Genomic DNA, 17,879 nt, shown 5'->3' with positions numbered 1-17,879 from the left:
TGTTTCTCAAAAATGTGTACAGAAAACACAGATTAGGAGGGCATTCAAGATGAGACAGGTCGTGGAAAATTGGGTAGAGGGGGAAGAGGACAAGACACTTTTCTTCCACATTTGGGGCCTCTGTCAGCCAAAATATTGATCAGAATAGAGCTGGCAATGGATGGGTGACCATAGCAATTGTACGGTACCCGGGAGACAAAGTGTCTAAAGTTCAAGGACTTGAGGCTTTTAATGATAGAGACATTATTGCCTATCGTACATATCATATTGCTGAAGTGTTTAACAGAGATATGGGAGCTTCCTACTTTATCTCTACAATGCCTCTTTGTCTAAGAACTAATAATCACCGTAAAGTAGGTGAATATGAGTCTGCATGTATCTGGGCTAAAGATGCAGGCAATTGTAACAATGTTCATATTGTAGGTGATCTGACTCACTATTATAGAAACTAATGAAGTTCCTGTCCTGTCCTTATTTCCTTTCTATTAAAAAAAAAAATACAATCTCTCTTTCGCACTGTGAGATGTGTGAGGCATCTCTGTGTAATCTTGAACAGGACTTAGTCGCTGAGCGCTGCTGGCGCGGAGTCATGGACCCTAGTCTCTGGAAAAAATTGAACATAAAAACTGTCTTCTGGCCACTGCTGAAGATGGAGTGGCTCGGCTCTGTGAAAGGCTCACTTAAATTCAACATACCAGGAATTTACAGCATCGCATGCAAATGCAGTCAACAATACATTGGACAAATGCTGCGGGGTATTTCTAAAAGCTGCGAGGACATATCAGACTTGTGGCTTGGTCACATGGAGAAATTGGCAATAGCAGGACATAGCATCAAGGAAGACCACACATTTGACTTTGAGAACACTAATGTCCTGTGCTAAGCTGCTGGCACAATAAAAGAGTCCTGAAATTTAATCTTCGTACATCCATAACTGAAACGGACGACTTGGGACATTAGCTAGTATGATATATGTTAAAAAATGACGAAATTCCTCCAGCTCTATTAAGGTGTTGGTTTTATTGGCAACTAGTTTCGATGTTGTTACATCATCATCTTCAGGCCCTGAATACAACATACCATACATAAACAACCAATGCAACAACAGTAATTTATGAGTCATTATGCAAAACAGTTCTACTATAACCATATTACATAATGGATAATTTTAATGAAACTAATTATATTTTTGGTCATTTCCGTTAAAATGCCATCACTCTGGACATTAGCCATTTACGTGGTATCGCTAAATACAAATGAAGCTGAATATGCACTATCGTTTTATTATAGGCTAATATCAGGTATTGTAGTAGCGATTCGTCCAGTAGACTATTTGCCCATAGTAAATAAAGATTAAGTGCATCATTGATCATAATTAACTCGAATTGACACTTGAAAAGATCACATACTTCATACAAGAGTTACACGTCATCTATTTTACTGAGTGGCTGTGTTTGTGTGTATTTATTAGAGGAACAACAAATAGGTTACATATATGACCATTTATTTCAACTGACATTACCTAGATTGCTTCTATTTAGAGCATTGCCATGTACCTGATCATTCTTTTGACCATGTGAACTTGCTGGAATTGGTTATTTTAGACCCTGGTCATAGCATTCGATGAGACACTGACATAGAAATTATTTCAGCAACGTGTCAACTTATACTTTTATTGGAATGAATATTTTTTTAAAATTGATTAGCATGTATTTTACACTACTGACTACCTTGTATCAACTGGGTTTCACACCATTTTTTTGGTCCCTTACCATTTCTTTTGTGGTGTTAAGAACGAAGTTGACTAAGTAAATTATGCTACTGGTACTTTAGTATGACAACAGTACAGAATTTTGCAAACGTAATTCTAGTTTACCTTGCCCACCGTTCAGTACTAGTAAACACTGAAACTTACCTAACATATGTCTGATTGGTAATGCGTATGTTCTCCTTTTTATAGTTCATTATAAAAAAAAAATTAAAATGTTCCATGCCTGTATTATTATCCATTAGAATAACGGCTTGTCACATAAGCTTTTATATACTCCCATTTTTTAATACCTGATATTAACCTATGATAAGACGATTGTGCATATACAGCTTCATTTGTATTTAGCGATACCACGTAAATGGCTTATGTCCAGAGTGATGGCATTTTATCGGAAATGACCAAAAATATAATTAGTTTCATTAAAATTATCCATTATGTAACATGGTTATAATAGAACAGTTTTGCATAATGACTCATAAATTACTGTTGTTGCATTGGTTGTTTATGTATGGTATGTTGTATTTAGAGCCTGAAGATGATGTTGTAACAACATTGAAACTAGTTGCCAGTAAAACCAACACCTTAATACAGCTGGAAGAATTTTGTCATTTTTTAACATATCCTGAAATTTAGGTTGATGAGAATCTTATAAACAGAGACAAAGGATACCGAATGAGTGTGGCACGGAATTCAGCGATAGCGGCAATTCATCGAGAGTGCGCCCAACGCTGTTGTCCTCGCGAGAAAGGGCCGGAATGCTTTGACATGGATGCGAATGGTGTGTCCACTACCCCTACCACCTCAACTTTGCCTCCTCCCCCCTCCCCCCCTGCCCATCGGCCTCTCTGTACCCAGCATCCTGGAGCCAGGTGGAGGGGGGCATACCACAGATATAAGTAAGATGGCACCCGCAAAATCTCAACACTTTCCCAGAAGACAATGAGTGAGTCACTTATCAAAACATCGCAGTTTTGTAACTGCCACCTGGCTGGAAGCCTGAGAACTTTCCATCGGATGTATAAGGTGGGAAAGTCTACATTCACCTGCTCAGTTGTCATGTTTGTTTACATATGATTAGGCAATGCTTTTGCCTACACAATATTTGTGTGTAGGTCTTGGTTACTGGTAATTTTCTGTGTCTGGAAGTGAGTATTTCAGTTTCACCTGTTCCTTAGTATGCTTATTGTATATGATGATTGATGATTCAGCACCACGTGTCTGTTTTGAGGGTAGCTGAAAACTTGCAATCTGCATACATTTTTTGAAGGTTTAAAGGTCCCGGTTTTGTCTAACTGCACCTACGGGCATTGTGTCACGGCTAATTCCTTAACTTTCATACAATCTGCAAAATGAGTTCTGGAAGACATCCCAGATGAAATGTGAGTTGAGAAGTTAACACTTTTTAGTGCCTGAGTGAACAGGTAAGAAGTACATCAGACTTACGACTACTGAGAGTATGTTTATGCCTACCTTTTACTTATTGTCCGTGGTCTCAATGAAAATACTCCCCTCCATAATGGATACACTGCTCCCAGTGCCATTTCCAGAAACAGTCTTGGTACGCCTCTTGCTGGATTGTGTAAAGCACCGTTTGCGAGTTTCCTTTTACCTCGTCTATCATTTTAAATGCCTTACAATGGGGTTTTCAACACTGGAAATGTCCGCCCCCAGTAGCTGAGTGGTCAGCGTGACAGACTGTCAATCCTAAGGGCCCAGGTTCGATTCCCGGCTGGGTCAGAGATTTTCTCCACTCAGGGACTGGGTGTCGTGTTGTCCTGATCATCATCATTTCATCCCCATCGACGCGCAAGTTGCCAAAGTGGCGTCAAATCGAAAGACTTGCACCAGGCGAGTGGTCTAGCCAACAGGAGGCCCTCATCACGCAACATTTATTTAACACTGGAAATAAAAAGCAGCTCAGGGATTTGGTTTTTTGTGCAATATCCATGCACCAACAGGGATGAATGTGCAGGTGTGTTATTGTGATGCTTGAGCTATGAATTGTCTCATCACATTTCAGGCCATTTCCTTCTCACATTTTGTTGCAGGCATCACAACGTGTCCCAATAGTACTATCAGTTACCAGCTTGTCCCTGTGGTATGAATTCATGACGAACTAATCCTTGAAAGTCAAAGGAAATTATCAGCATGCCTTTGATATTTGTCCTGACCTGATGAATCTTTTTTGGTCTTTGGGAAACTTTCCCCACCCATTATGAAGATTGAATCTTGGTCTCAACATAGACCCACATCTCATCACTAGATATGATTCTCTAAGGAATCCAAAAGCTCTTCACAAATTGTGAGGTGAAAGTCTTGCCGGTCTTCATTCATGAGTTACGGGACGAACATGGCGGCAACGTGATGTGTAGTAAGGCTTTCATGACATGATCCAATTGAAATGTTACATTCTTCTCCAGTATCTCAGGCAATCAGTCTTCAATTGGCATGCACAATTTCATTGATCTCCTGACGTGAGTGTTGTCAGTAGATGTCAAAGGGCATCCCGAATGAGGGTCATCTTTAACTTCCAGCCGGCCATTTTTAAACCTTGTGAAGCATTTGTAACACCGAGTGCAGCTTAAGTGCTCATAACCGTAGGCTTCCTGTGTCATTTGGTGTGTTTCTGTTAATGTTTTATTGAGTTTTACACAAAATTTAATGCAGATGTGTTGCTCCTCGAACCCTACCATCTCGAAATTTGCAAACTGTGTGACACGACGCTCTACTCAATACAGCACTAGACAATAACTGACAGACATACAACAATGAAACTTCTAGCAGTTACACATTAAACACAGGCATTTGCAAGGATACCAACCACATTTTACTCCGAAACACCATTGGTGCGAAATGACAAACATTCCAGAAATTTTTGAACAGATCTCATGATGTAGCTGTTAACAAGGCTACTCGATTCATTGTTGCACCTGCCTCAGAGTTCTTAGTAACTAGTAAATGCTGTGAATGTCTGTTATGAGTTATGTAGGTTTATGTAACAAACATTATAGCAGTGTGTTTGGTGCACCATATCTTTTCATTTACACCTTGCATTTTTATGATGTTTACATGGTTGCAGTTGTCTGTCTCTTGCAGGGTACAGATATTCAGATTCTGGATGACACAGGGCCATGAAAGTATGTACCTCTACATCATACCAGGTGTTTCAAAATTCATGTTACATACTTACAGAGGTTGTAGGGGGACATACCCTACATTTGTAGCAACAACAGTAGCAGTGGCTGTATTCCATTATCAGAGGTATCAGAACGATTTTTACTTGTAACTTTTGACTTGTTTGTTTCCATTAGAGAGACCCTTACATCAAACTGATACATTTATCCTTCTCTAGCATCCTCAGAAGTCTGTAATATTGTCACAGAATCGTCCTGTATAAATGTACATTTACAGACACTGGTGCCTATAACTTTGTTGCTCTGTAACATCATTGGATGATGTTTCTGGACATGGGTTCCTATGTAAAACTGGATCTATTAATCACCTCCACAACCTCTAGACACATGTAACATGAATTGTGAAACACCCTGTACATTGCAAATCGCTGTAAAGTATATGGCAAAGACTACTTAGTATGGTACCACATGTTTGTTCATGTTCAAATCTCATATTTAATGTTGGAAGAATGACATTTAAGGCGAGTCTCTGAGACTCATTATATTACATTTTCGTTTTCATTAATTGTAAATATTTATTCTGCTATTTCATCATTTAATGGTTCTCTCAGGATTGTGGTGATGATGTTTAGTTTGTGGGGTGCTCAACTGCAAGGCCATCAGCACCAGTAGAAATTCCCAATCTTTACACAGTCCAATCTAGCCACATTCACAAATGATGATGCAATGATGAGGACAACACAGACACCCAGTCCCCGGGCAGAGAAAGTCCCCAACCCAGCCAGGAATTGAACCTGGGATTACAGGTAGCAATGCTAGACACTAGACCACGAACTGCAGGCTCATAGGATTGTGTTTTGCTCCTATAAATGGCAAGAACAAAGATTTTATATTGTTTTTTATACCTAAATAGGTTTTTAAAAATATTTGTGCTTTAATACTTGAGCTGAGTCTCTCAGACACATTTGATACATATTTTTTTTAATTTCTTGGCTTCATTTATTGTTCATTGTTGACTGATACAGTTCCCCACAGTCATTTAATGAACAAAGTAAGAGCATATGGCCTATCAGACCAATTGTGTGATTGAATTGAAGAGTTCCTAGATAACAGAACACAATATGTCATTCTCAGTGGAAAGAAGTCTTCTGAAGTTAGAGTGATTTCAGGTGTGCTGCAGGGGAGTGTCATAGGACTGTTCCTATTCACAATATATATAAATGACCTTGTGGATAACATCGGAAATTCACTGAGGCCTTTTTTCGGATGATGCTGTAGTACATCGAGAGGTTGTAACAACGGAAAATTGTACTGAAATGCAGGAGCATCTGCAACGAATTAACTCATGGTGCAGGGAATGGCAGTTGAATCTCAATGTAGACAAGTGTAACATGCTGTGAATACATAGAAAGAAAGATCCTTTACCATTTAGCTACTATATAGCAGGTTAGCAACTGGAAGCAGCTAATTCCATAAATTATCTGGGAGTAGGCATTAGGAGTGATTTAAAATGGAATGACCATATAAAATTAATCGTCGGTAAAGCAGATTCCAGACTGAGATTCATTGGAAGAATCTTAAGGAAATGCAGTATACTTGTTCGCCCACTTCTTGAATACTGCTCACTGGTGTAGGATCCGTACCAGATAGGGGTGATAGATGAAATAGAGAAGATCCAATGGAGAGCAGTGCGCTTCATTACAGGATCATTTAGTAATTGCAAAAGTGTTACGGAGATGATAGATGAACTCCAGTGGAAGACTCTGCAGGAGAGACGCTCAGTAGCTCGGTACGGGCTTTTGTCAAAGTTTCGAGAACATACCTTCACCGAAGAGTCAAGCAGTATATTGCTCCCTCCTACGTATATCTCACGAAGAGACCATGAGGATAAAATCAGAGAGATTAGAGCCCACAAAGGGGCATACCGACAATCTTTCTTTCCACGAACAATACGAGACTGGAATTGAAGGGAGAACCGATAGAGGTACTCAAGGTATCCTCCGCCACACACCGTCAGGTGACTTGCGGAGTATGGATGTAGATGTAGATGTACAAAACATATTAGCTGCTAGTCCTCCAGCACCTACAAGAGAAAAATGACAGATAAAGCAAAATTCAAGTACTGCAAGAATCCAATGATATCAGTGACGAAGATTCAGACTACATACCTCATGATAAAGATGGGATAGAGGATAATGATAATGTGAGTGCTGTCAGCAAAGTAAGTCATGTGCATGACTTAGCAGATATTTTGAACCAAGAAGGTGGAGATAATACAAATAAGATATACACTGAGGCGACAAAAGTCATGGGATAGCAATATGCACATGTCCAGATGGTGGTAGTATTGTGTACACAGGGTACGAAAAGGCAGTCCATTGGTGAAGATGTCATCTGTGCTCGGATGATTTATGTTAAAAGGTTTCCGACGTGATTATGGGCGCACAATGAGAATTAACGATGGAATGGTACTTGGAGCTAGATGCATGGGACATTCCAGTTTGGAAATTGTTAGGGAATTCAGTATTACGAGGTCCACAATGTCAAGAGTGTGCAGAGAATACTAAATTTCAGGCATTATCTCTCACCATGAACATCACAGTGCCCAATGGCCTACTCTCAATGACAGAGAGTAGTGGCATTTGCGTAGAGTTGTCAGTACTATCAGACAAGCAACAGTCCATAAAATAACTGCAGAAATCAATGTGGTATGTATGATGAATGTATCAATTTGGACAGTGCATTAATGAGCTATGGCAGCAGGTGACCAACACAAGTGCCTTGCTAACAGCCCAACATTGCCTGCAGTGCCTTTCCTAGGCTCATGACTGTACCATGTGGACCCCAGACAACTGTAAAACTGTGACTTGGTCAGACGTGTCCTGACTGCAGTTTGTAAGAGCTGATGGTAGGGTTCAACTACTGTGCAGACCCCATGAAGCCTCGACCCAAGTTGTAAACAAGGCACTGTGCGAGCTAGTGGTGGTTCCGTAATGGTGTAAGCTGTGTTCACGTGGAATGAATTGGGTCCTTTCATCCAACTGAACTGCTCAGTGACTGGAAATGGATATGTTCAGCTGGTTAGAGACCATTTGCGGCCGCTTGTGGACTTCACATTCCCAAACAACAATGGATTTTTTTTCTTTCTTTTTTTTTTACGATAATGTGCCTTGTCACTGGGCCACAATTGTTTGCAATTGGTTTGAAGAACTTTCTGGACAATTCAAATGAATGGTTTGGCCACCCAGATCACCCATTATGAATCCCATCAAACATTTGTGGGATGTAATCAGGAGGTCAGTTTGTGCAAAAATTCCTACACCAGCAACACTCTCGCAATTATGGATTGCTATAGAGGCAGCATGCCTCAGTACTCGTATTTCTGCCGGGGGTTTCCAGCAATTTGTTGAGTCCATGCCATGTCAAGTTGCTGCACTATGTTGGGCAAAAGGATATCTGACATGATACTATGAAGTGTTACATCTTGGAAAAAATGGAATTGTTGGAATAAAATTCCACCTAAGGAAACAATTAAGGAAACATAATAAAATCTGAAGCTCATGTAGTAAGCTTCCTAATTTGAAAACAATTGTAACACCAACAGATGCATACACATTTCTTCAGATATTGCACAGTCTCATCCAAGATCATCCTGCAGACACTTATTTAAAGAGCTAGAGATCTTCACTGTAGCCTCACAATATATATATATTCACTTATGAAATTTGTTATTAACAATTAAACGAATTCAAAAGTAATAGCAGTGTACATGGCTACAACACTAGGAGAAAGGATGATCTTCACTACTCAAGGTTAAATCTAACTTTGGCTCAGAAGGGGGTAAATTATGATGCCACAAAAGTCTTTGGGCACTTACCTAATAGCATCAAAAGTCTGACAGATAGCCATATAGCATTTAAAAGGAAATTAAAAGAATTTCTTAATGGCAACTCCTCCTACTCATTAGATGAATTTTTGTATGTAGTAAGTGGGTAATTACCACCCCCCCCCCCCCAAAAAAAAAATTAAACATATTAAGTGTCATGTAATATTTTGTGTAATGTAATATGTTGTATAGACACTTTTTATTAACCTGACACGTACCACATCATTACGAAGTGTCGTATTCATGATCTATGGAACAAGTACTAATCTAATCTAATCTAATCTCTAATCAACAAAGCCGAGATGGTGTATAAGAAAAAGAATTTTGGGGAGAGTTGGAAAAAATGTGATAGTGTTAAATAAGAGCCGACATTAGTATTTTGATAACAGCTGGTCATTTAAAAAGCAATTTCTCCTATATAAGAGTACAGTGGAGCAAGAAGTATGGTCCACTAATACCTGGAGAGCTGCAATGGGTTATCAGACATTTGAAGACTAGTTATGGTTTGTGTGGTTTGATGACAAAGCTATAAGAAGTGTTCAAAGAGAGGAAGATAAATTTGCTGCATTCAGAGACATTTGGGAGGACATAAATCATAATCTTGGGAAATATTATCTACCAAATAATTTGATGATTTAAGAACAGTTAATTCCATTCTGTGGACAGTATGCTTTTAGGCAGTGTATAAGTTCAAAAGCTGAAAAATATGGAATAAAAATTTTCTGGATATATGACTAAAAATTTCCACCTACTGTAAGGAGTACCATATATCAGAAAAGAAGAAGACATAAAGGTAAAAATGGTGGTTTCAAGGTCTTGCAACAGACTACTTGGTAGTTGATGTATCACAATAGATAATTTCTTCACATGCACAGATCTGGTGGATTTTCTAGTACATTATGGGCTGACACTTGTAGGAAAAGTTCTACAAAATGAAACATCTGTACCTAAAGACTTTTTGCCAAAAAACAATAATAAAGCACTATAATGAGATAAAAGGTGGGGTGGACAAGTTAGATCAGATGGTGCATATTTACTGCTGCAAAGGAAACACAAGAAGATGAGCCCTGGCATCATTCCTTAACTCATTTCATGTATGTGAAGTTGCAGCATATGTGGTATTTTTCAGTAAGGATCTGATATATCACATCAAAAAGATGAAATTCAGGCATCAGTTGATTGAACCACATATCAAAGGAAGGACAAAACTAGGACTTCAGAGCCTATTCTTCATTGCATGTAATGTATTGTACACCAACATCTAGGCCCTAGTGCAGTAGTAGATAAAAAACCTCCAGTAAGGAAAAAGTGTTACATGTACACTACTGGCTGTTAAAATGGTTACACCAAGAAGAAATGCAGATGATAAACAGGTATTCATTGGACAAATATACTAGACCTGGCATGTGATTACATTTTCATGCAATTTGGCTACATAGATCCTGAGAAATCAGTACCCAGAACAACTACCTCTGGCTGTAATAATGGCCTTAACATGCCTGGGCATTGAGTCAGAGAGCTTGGATGGTGTGCACAGGTACAGCTGCTCATGCAGCTTCAACACGATACCACAGTTTATCAAGAGTAGTGACTGGCATATTGTGACGAGCCAGTCGCTCGGCTACCATTGACCAGACGTTTTCAGTTGGTGAGAGATCTGGAGAATGTGCCGGCCAGGGCAGCAGTCGAACATTTTATGTATCTAGAAAGACCCTTAAAGGACCTGCAACATGTGGTCATGCATTATCCTGCTGAAATGTAGGATTTTGCAGGTGTCGAATGAAGGGTTGAGCCACGGGTCGTAACACACCTGAAATGTAACGTCCACTGTTCAAAGTGCCATCAATGTGAACAAGAGGTGACTGAGACGTGTAACCAGTGGCACCCCATACCATCACGCCGGGTGATATGCCAGTATGGCAATGATGAATACACGCTTCCAATGTGCATTCACTGTGATGTTGCCAAACACGGATGTGACCCTCATGATGCTGTACACAGAGCCGGGATTCACCCGAAAAAATGACGTTTTGCCATTCGTGCAACCAGGTTCGTCATTGAGTACACCATCACAGGCGCTACTGTCTGTGATGCAGCGTCAAGGGTAACCGCACCCATGGTCTCCGAGCTGATAGTTCATGCTGCTGCAAATGTTGTCAAACTGTTCGTGCAGATGGTTGTTGTCTTGCAAACGTCCCCATCTGTTGACTCGGGGATCGAGACGTGGCTGCACGATCCATTACATCCGTTCACATAAGATGCCTGTCATCTTGACTGCTAGTGATACGAGGCCATTGGGATCCAGCACGGCGTTCCATATTACCCTCCTCAACCCACCGATTCCATATTCTGCTAACAGTCATTGGATCTCGACCAACAGGAGCAGCAATGTTGGGATTCAATCAACTGCAATCGCGATAGGCTACAATCCGACCTTTATCAGTGTCGGAAATGTGATGGTACGCATTTCTCCTCCTTTCACAAGGCATCACAATAACGTTTCACCAGGCAACGCCGGTCAACCGCTGTTTGTGTATGAGAAAACAGTTGGAAACTTTCCTCATGTCAGCACGTTGTAGGTGTCGCCACTGGCACCATCCTTGTGTGAATGATCTGAAAAGCTTATCATCTGCATATCACAGCATCTTCTTCCTGTCGGTTAAATTTCGTGTCTAAACACGTCATTTTCATGGCGTAGCAATTTTAATGGCCAGTAGTGTATAATCCTAAAAAAGGAAGAATGCAGAAAACTGTTTGCTGTAACTATAAAAGTAGTATATGTGGTGAGCATTCAACATCTGTAGTGGAGAGCAACAATTGCTCTCAGTGAAAACAAGACACAAAAACTTTTTCAGGGATAAATTCTATCCGTATGATATACTGATACAAAAAATTAATTGCAACACCAAAAAAATTGTAGTCTAGTGAAATTTTGTGAATACATTTGCAAGATCACAGATTAATGTTAGCATCAGATAATCCTATGCAAATGTGAATCGTAACCACCAGAATATTGAGTGCAAGTATTCAAATGTGCACACATTGTGTTGTACAGGTGCCGGACAGCAGCCTGTGGGATGGAGTTCCGTGCCTGTTGCATTTGGATGGTCCACACAGGGACAGTTAATGCTGTTTGTTGATGACAGCAAATTTGTCATCTGATGATATCTTGTATATAATTGACTGGAGACAGATCTGGTGATTGGGCAGGCTAAGGCAACATGTCAACACACTGTAGAGAGCATGCTGGGTTACAACAGCAGTGTGTGGTCAAACGTTATCCTGTTGGAAAACAATCCCCTGAAAGCTTTATATGAATGGCAGCACAGCAGGTCGATTCACCAGATTCGCAGATCTGCAGCAAGGGGCGTGAAGTAACCACGAGAATGCTGTTGCTGTCATACGAAATTGCACTCCGGGCCATAACTCCAGGTGTAGGTCCAGTGTGTCTAGCATGCAGACAGGTTGGTTGTAGGCCCTCAACTGGCTTCCTAACCAACACATGGCCATCACTAGTACTGAACCAGAACATGCTCTCATCAGACAATACAACAGACCTCCACTCTGCCGTTCAGCGAGCTCTTGGCTGACAGCACTGAAGTCACAGTTGGCAGTGGTTTGAGGTCAGCGGAATGCATCTACATTCTTTATATACTATGCTAGCCACCAAGCGGTGTGTGGCGGAGGGCACAATTCGTGCCAAAGTCATATTTCCCCCCTTCTGTTCCACTTGCGGATCGTGCGAGGGAAAAACAACTATCTGAACGCCTCAGTACGAGCTCTAATTTCCCTTATCTTTGAATGGTGATCATTGCGCGGGGTGAAAGTTGGTGGTAATAATATATGCTCTACATCCTCGGTGAAGATTGGATTTCGAAATTTAGTGAGCAGCCCCCTCTGTTTAGCGCTCTGTCTATCTGCAAGTGTGTCCCACTTCAAACTTTTTATGAGATTTGTAACGCTCTCGTGATGGCTAAATGTACCAGTCATGAATCTTGCTCTTCTTTGACCTTCTCAATCTCTTGAATAGACCCAACTGGTAAGGGTCCCATACAGGCGAGATACTTGACGGACGTTACCACTTTCAAAGACTGGGCATTTATTTTGTACTCATACATTAATGGGGATTTTTGCCTTGTTATATGCAGTAGGTTACACTTACTAATATTGAGAGATAACTGCATTTATTTTCTGCAAATCCTCATTGATTTGTTCACTGCTTTCATGTGATACTACTTTCCTGTAGACTACAGCATCATCGGCAAACAGTCTAAGGCTGCTGTCAATACCATCAAGCAGATCGTTTATGTAAATTGTAAAAAGCAGAGGACCTATTATGCCACCTTGGGGCACACCTGAAGTTACGCTTCTTTCTGTTGAAGTCATCCTGTTCAGGATGACATACTGCTTCCTGTCTGTTAGAAAACTTTCTATCCAACTGCATATGTCATCGGATAGACCGTAAGCGCACACTTTTTGTAGCAAGCGACAGTGCAGAACTGAGTCGAATGCCTTTCGAAAGTTGAGAAATATGGCATCAGCCTGGTATCTAGAGCCTGTTGTATATCATGCACAAAGAGGGCCAGCTGTGTCTCGCATGACCGCTGTCTCCTAAAACCATGCTGGTTTCTGCAGATGAGCTACTCAGAGTCTAGAAAGGTCATTATGTCTGAACACAAGATACGTTCCACGATTCTACAACAAATTGACATCAGTGAAATTGGCCAGTAATTACATGCATCTGATTTTCTACCCTTTTTATAGATTGCTAAGACCTGGGCCTTCTTCCAGTCCCACGGAATGCAGGGCATTGGCTTGGAGCTGCCCTTGAAGTAACTGATTTGTGACAGTTCATTACATCACTTCGGTGCCAACTGGTGCTGAAATTGCTGCTGCAGATGCTGTGCGAAGTGCCAGAGCTATATGCCAAACACGATGGTCTTCTCTCTCAGTAGTGCCACACGGCTGTTTGGAGCCCAGCCTTCTTGCGACCGTACATTCTCTGCAGTGGCTACATTCCTGCCACGTCTTCTTGCAGTATTGCAGAAGGAACATGTCGTTTCTTGTAGCCCTATTATACGGCCTCAGTCAAACTCAGTGAGGTGTTGATAAAAATGATGTCTTTGTTGCCTTAAAGGCATTCTTGACTAACATCAGCTCACCACATCTGGTCCTTCACGACTGTTACAACATGCATTTGAAGAAAACCTGATTTGCATCCTCACAGTGGCACTACTAGTGCCACTCTTATGCAACTGGCATGAAATTTGAATAGACGTCATCTTTCAGATGCAGAAACACACCTACCGACACTCTTTTATGTCACACAACTCTTTCTTGGTGTTGCAATTTTTTTTCCTATCAGTGTATAAATTTTATGACAGTTATATAGGATCTTTTTTCCATGGTTTATTGCTGAGTGAATTAAAACAAAAAATATTGTGACTTAACCACAGTAAATATATCGTTATTAATAAAACCTTGCTGAAATAGTATTTATTCATATTTTCCTTATTGTCTTAAGTGAAAAGATAACAATATGAAGAAAGCTTTTGACAATGTTGACTGCAATACTCTCTTTCAGATTCTGAAGGTGGCAGCGGTAAAATACAGAGAGCGAAAGGCTATTTACAATTTGTATAGAAAACAAATGGCAGTTATAAGAGTTCAGGGGCATGAAAGTGAAGCAGTGGTCGGGAAGGGAGTGAAACGAGGTTGTAGCCTGTCCCCGATGTTATTCAATCTGTATATTGAGGAAGCAGTGAAAGAAACAAAAGAAAAATTTGGAGTAGGTATCAAAATCCATTGGAGAATAAATAAAAACCTTGAGGTCACCGATGACATTGTAATTCTGTCAGAGACAGCAAAGGACTTGGAAGAGCAGCTGAACGGAATGGATAGCATCTTGAAAGGAGGGTGTAAGATGAACATCAACAAAAGCAAAACGAGGGTAATGGAATGTAGTCGAATTAAGTCGGGAGATGCTGAGGGTATTAGATTAGGAAATGAGACACTTAAAGTAGTAAAGGAGTTTTGCTATTTGGGGAGCAAAATAACTGATGATGGTCGAAGTAGAGAGGATATAAAATGTAGACTGGCAATGGCAAGGAAAGCATTTCTGAAGAAGAGAAATTTGTTAACATCGAGTATAGATTTAAGTGTCAGGAAGTCGTTTCTGAAAGTATTTGTATGGAGTGTAGCCATGTATGGAAGTGAAACATGGATGATTAATAGCTTAGACAAGAAGAGAATAGAAGCTTTCAAAATGTGGTGCTACAGAAGAATGCTGAAGATTAGATGGGCAGATCATGCAACTAATGAGGAAGTATTGAATAGAATTGGGGAGAAGAGGAGTTTGTGGCACAACTTGACTAGAAGAAGGGATCGGTTGGTAGGACATGTTCTGAGGCATCAAGAGATCACCAATTTAGTACTGGAGGGCAGCATGGTGGGTAAAAATCGTAGGGGGAGACCAAGAGATGAATACACCAAGCAGATTCAGAAGGATGTAGGTTGCAGTAGGTACTGGGAGATGAAGAAGCTTGCACAGGATAGAGTAGCATGGAGAGCTGCATCAAACCAGTCTCAGGACTGAAGACCACAACAACAACAACATGAAGAAAAAAATACCTATGAGTTCTGCAGACTCATCTCGGATGTCTGCTGTGATAAAATAGCTTGTGTATTCTTGTGTTAAATGTCTCTGTGCATGTAGCAGTTAGTCTAATGTTGCATTCACAGATCTTATGAGAGCCACATTGTAACACCACAGCTCTAATGCTGTACAGATGTATTTTGCCTTTTGTTTTGGTTTAATGTTATAACGTTGAGTATCTGTAAATGTTGTTGGATTGAATTGATATCATTGAGAGTGTTTATTCTTTTCTGTGTAAAAAATTTGATGTCATGATTTGATTCTATGCAATGTAGTGTATCTATCATTTAAAAATCTTTGTCTTATTTGGAGGGAGAAAAAACTTAGTGTATATAACTGTACTGTTGTTTAAATAATTCTTTATAAAAATTTTAATATGTGCAAAGGTTCTGTTTTATTTAAAATGTTTGTTTGTTGTTATGTAAACTGCCGACCTTCACTTAGGGCTGTTAGTTATGTCTTGTAAAAGGTGTTGTGGTTCCCCTAGGGAATGGAACTGAGTAGCGCTCGCAAATTGTGGTTGGCCTAGATAGAAAAGGTGGAACCAAGAGTCAGTCGGGGACGAGCTACCAAACTGTGAACTGCCCATGTAAAAGTTGTACATCGTGCTGGTTCTGACAGAGGCTGTCCCTGACGCTTTCCAATGCCTCAGATGGATGGATAAAGAGCTAGAACTATTCTGAAATTGGTATATATCATCGCCACCAATAAATGACTGAGTCCAGCAATTCTGCCTGCAAATCCACATACCAACATGCAATTGCCACCACATTGCGCAATCACTGTAGTGGAACACTATAGTAATGTACAGTGAAGGGTCAGCTTGTTGGATGTGTTAGTGTGCTCAAATATAAGTTAATTTGTAACTGAATTTATTTTTTTCCTTATCGTAACACCTCTCAGGTTCCTCTCCGTTTGAACTAAAGTGATTACCGAGTGTCCTTATTGAAAGAACATTAAAGCATAGTGTTTTAACTAATTAATGCCTCTTGAACATAGTAAAAAGAAAGTTAAAGTTAAAGTGGCAAGAGAGTGAGTTACAGTAAATGATGCTTGCAGAAAATAATTTTCCTATTAAAACTGCTTATTAATATATTGTTGCCAACTTCAAAATTAAAAGTTCTTAAAACTGAGGCTTATAAAGTTTTGCTTATTAAATGATCACATTGCTGCCTGTTGTAAATCTTAAAAGGTGAGTCAGTATCTTACAAATATGTTAATTTTGTGTCTCACTGTAGTAAAAGTGGAAAACTGCAATAGTGGAAAGTCATATTCTCATACTTGCTAAGCACTGGTTTCTTTTGGGCATTGAAAGTTCATATTAATAGAGTAATATGATCCATAGGTTATCCTTTTTGCTCATGATAAATAACAATTAATAGAAAGATCACTATTTATGAAAACAATAATTTCTTTATTCAAAAGATAGTGAGAAGTAACCTGTCAGTGAATTCCTATTAACTTTCATTCTAAATAGAATAATATTTAGTTGAGAGAGACTTAACCTGTAATCAGTTCATAATTTTGCAGTGAACTACATTTACAATTTTATGTCAGCTAGGAAAATGTTTGAAAAGTAATACTGAACCTATGTCCAATTTGGGATTCTACAGTGTATATTAATAGTAATGTTATAGAGAACATTCAGTTTGAATAAGCCCTGAAAGTAATAGTGTGTATTGTTATCTGCTATATTTATGCAAATAATTTTTTCAACTCTGTCAACTCCAGACTTACCAGTAACGTTAACATATGCAGGTGTCAGAGTTCACTGCACCCGTGTGTGGCAAAATATAGATTGTTTGTCTGTTAAAGTTACTCATACCTACTGTCTTAAACAAGAATGTTAATCATTCTCTTGCCTAATTAGGCTGGCGACCATTTTCTTCATTCTTTAAACAGTGTAGCTAGGTAAAATATTATTTGTTACTGTTTGAATATTTACGTAATTCTGACTTTCACTTCCGATAAGCCACCTGCGTTAGGTACAACACGGTCAACATAACACAATTCCTCTCAGAGGGTAACACTGCTCTGCTTCTTCAAACTATAATTACTTGAATAAGAATAATTTCCGTATACCAACTGCCTTCAGCTTTGAGGTTATGGCATAGTAGTAGCAGACGGTTGTGTTATAACGTATAGTGAGTGGACAGAGAAATATGTCTAAGTTCTTCTCTTAATACTGATTCCTGAAACTTTGTAAGTAGTCTTTCTTGGGTAACTGGTGCCTACCTTCCAACATCTACTAATTTCCGTTTTTCAACATTTTTGCACCTCTTCTGCAAGTCAGACAAACCTGTGACCACTTATGCCACCCTTCTCTGTATAAGTTCAAGATACTGAGTTAGTCCTAATTGTTATTAGTACCAACAATTGAACAATATTCTGAGATGAGGTGCCCAATCGGTTTGTAATTCAGTCTAGTTTGAA

Source organism: Schistocerca cancellata, chromosome 12 (genome assembly GCF_023864275.1).
Source record: "Schistocerca cancellata isolate TAMUIC-IGC-003103 chromosome 12, iqSchCanc2.1, whole genome shotgun sequence".
Taxonomy (NCBI): domain Eukaryota; kingdom Metazoa; phylum Arthropoda; class Insecta; order Orthoptera; family Acrididae; genus Schistocerca; species Schistocerca cancellata.
Note: the sequence above shows the minus strand (reverse complement) of the source record.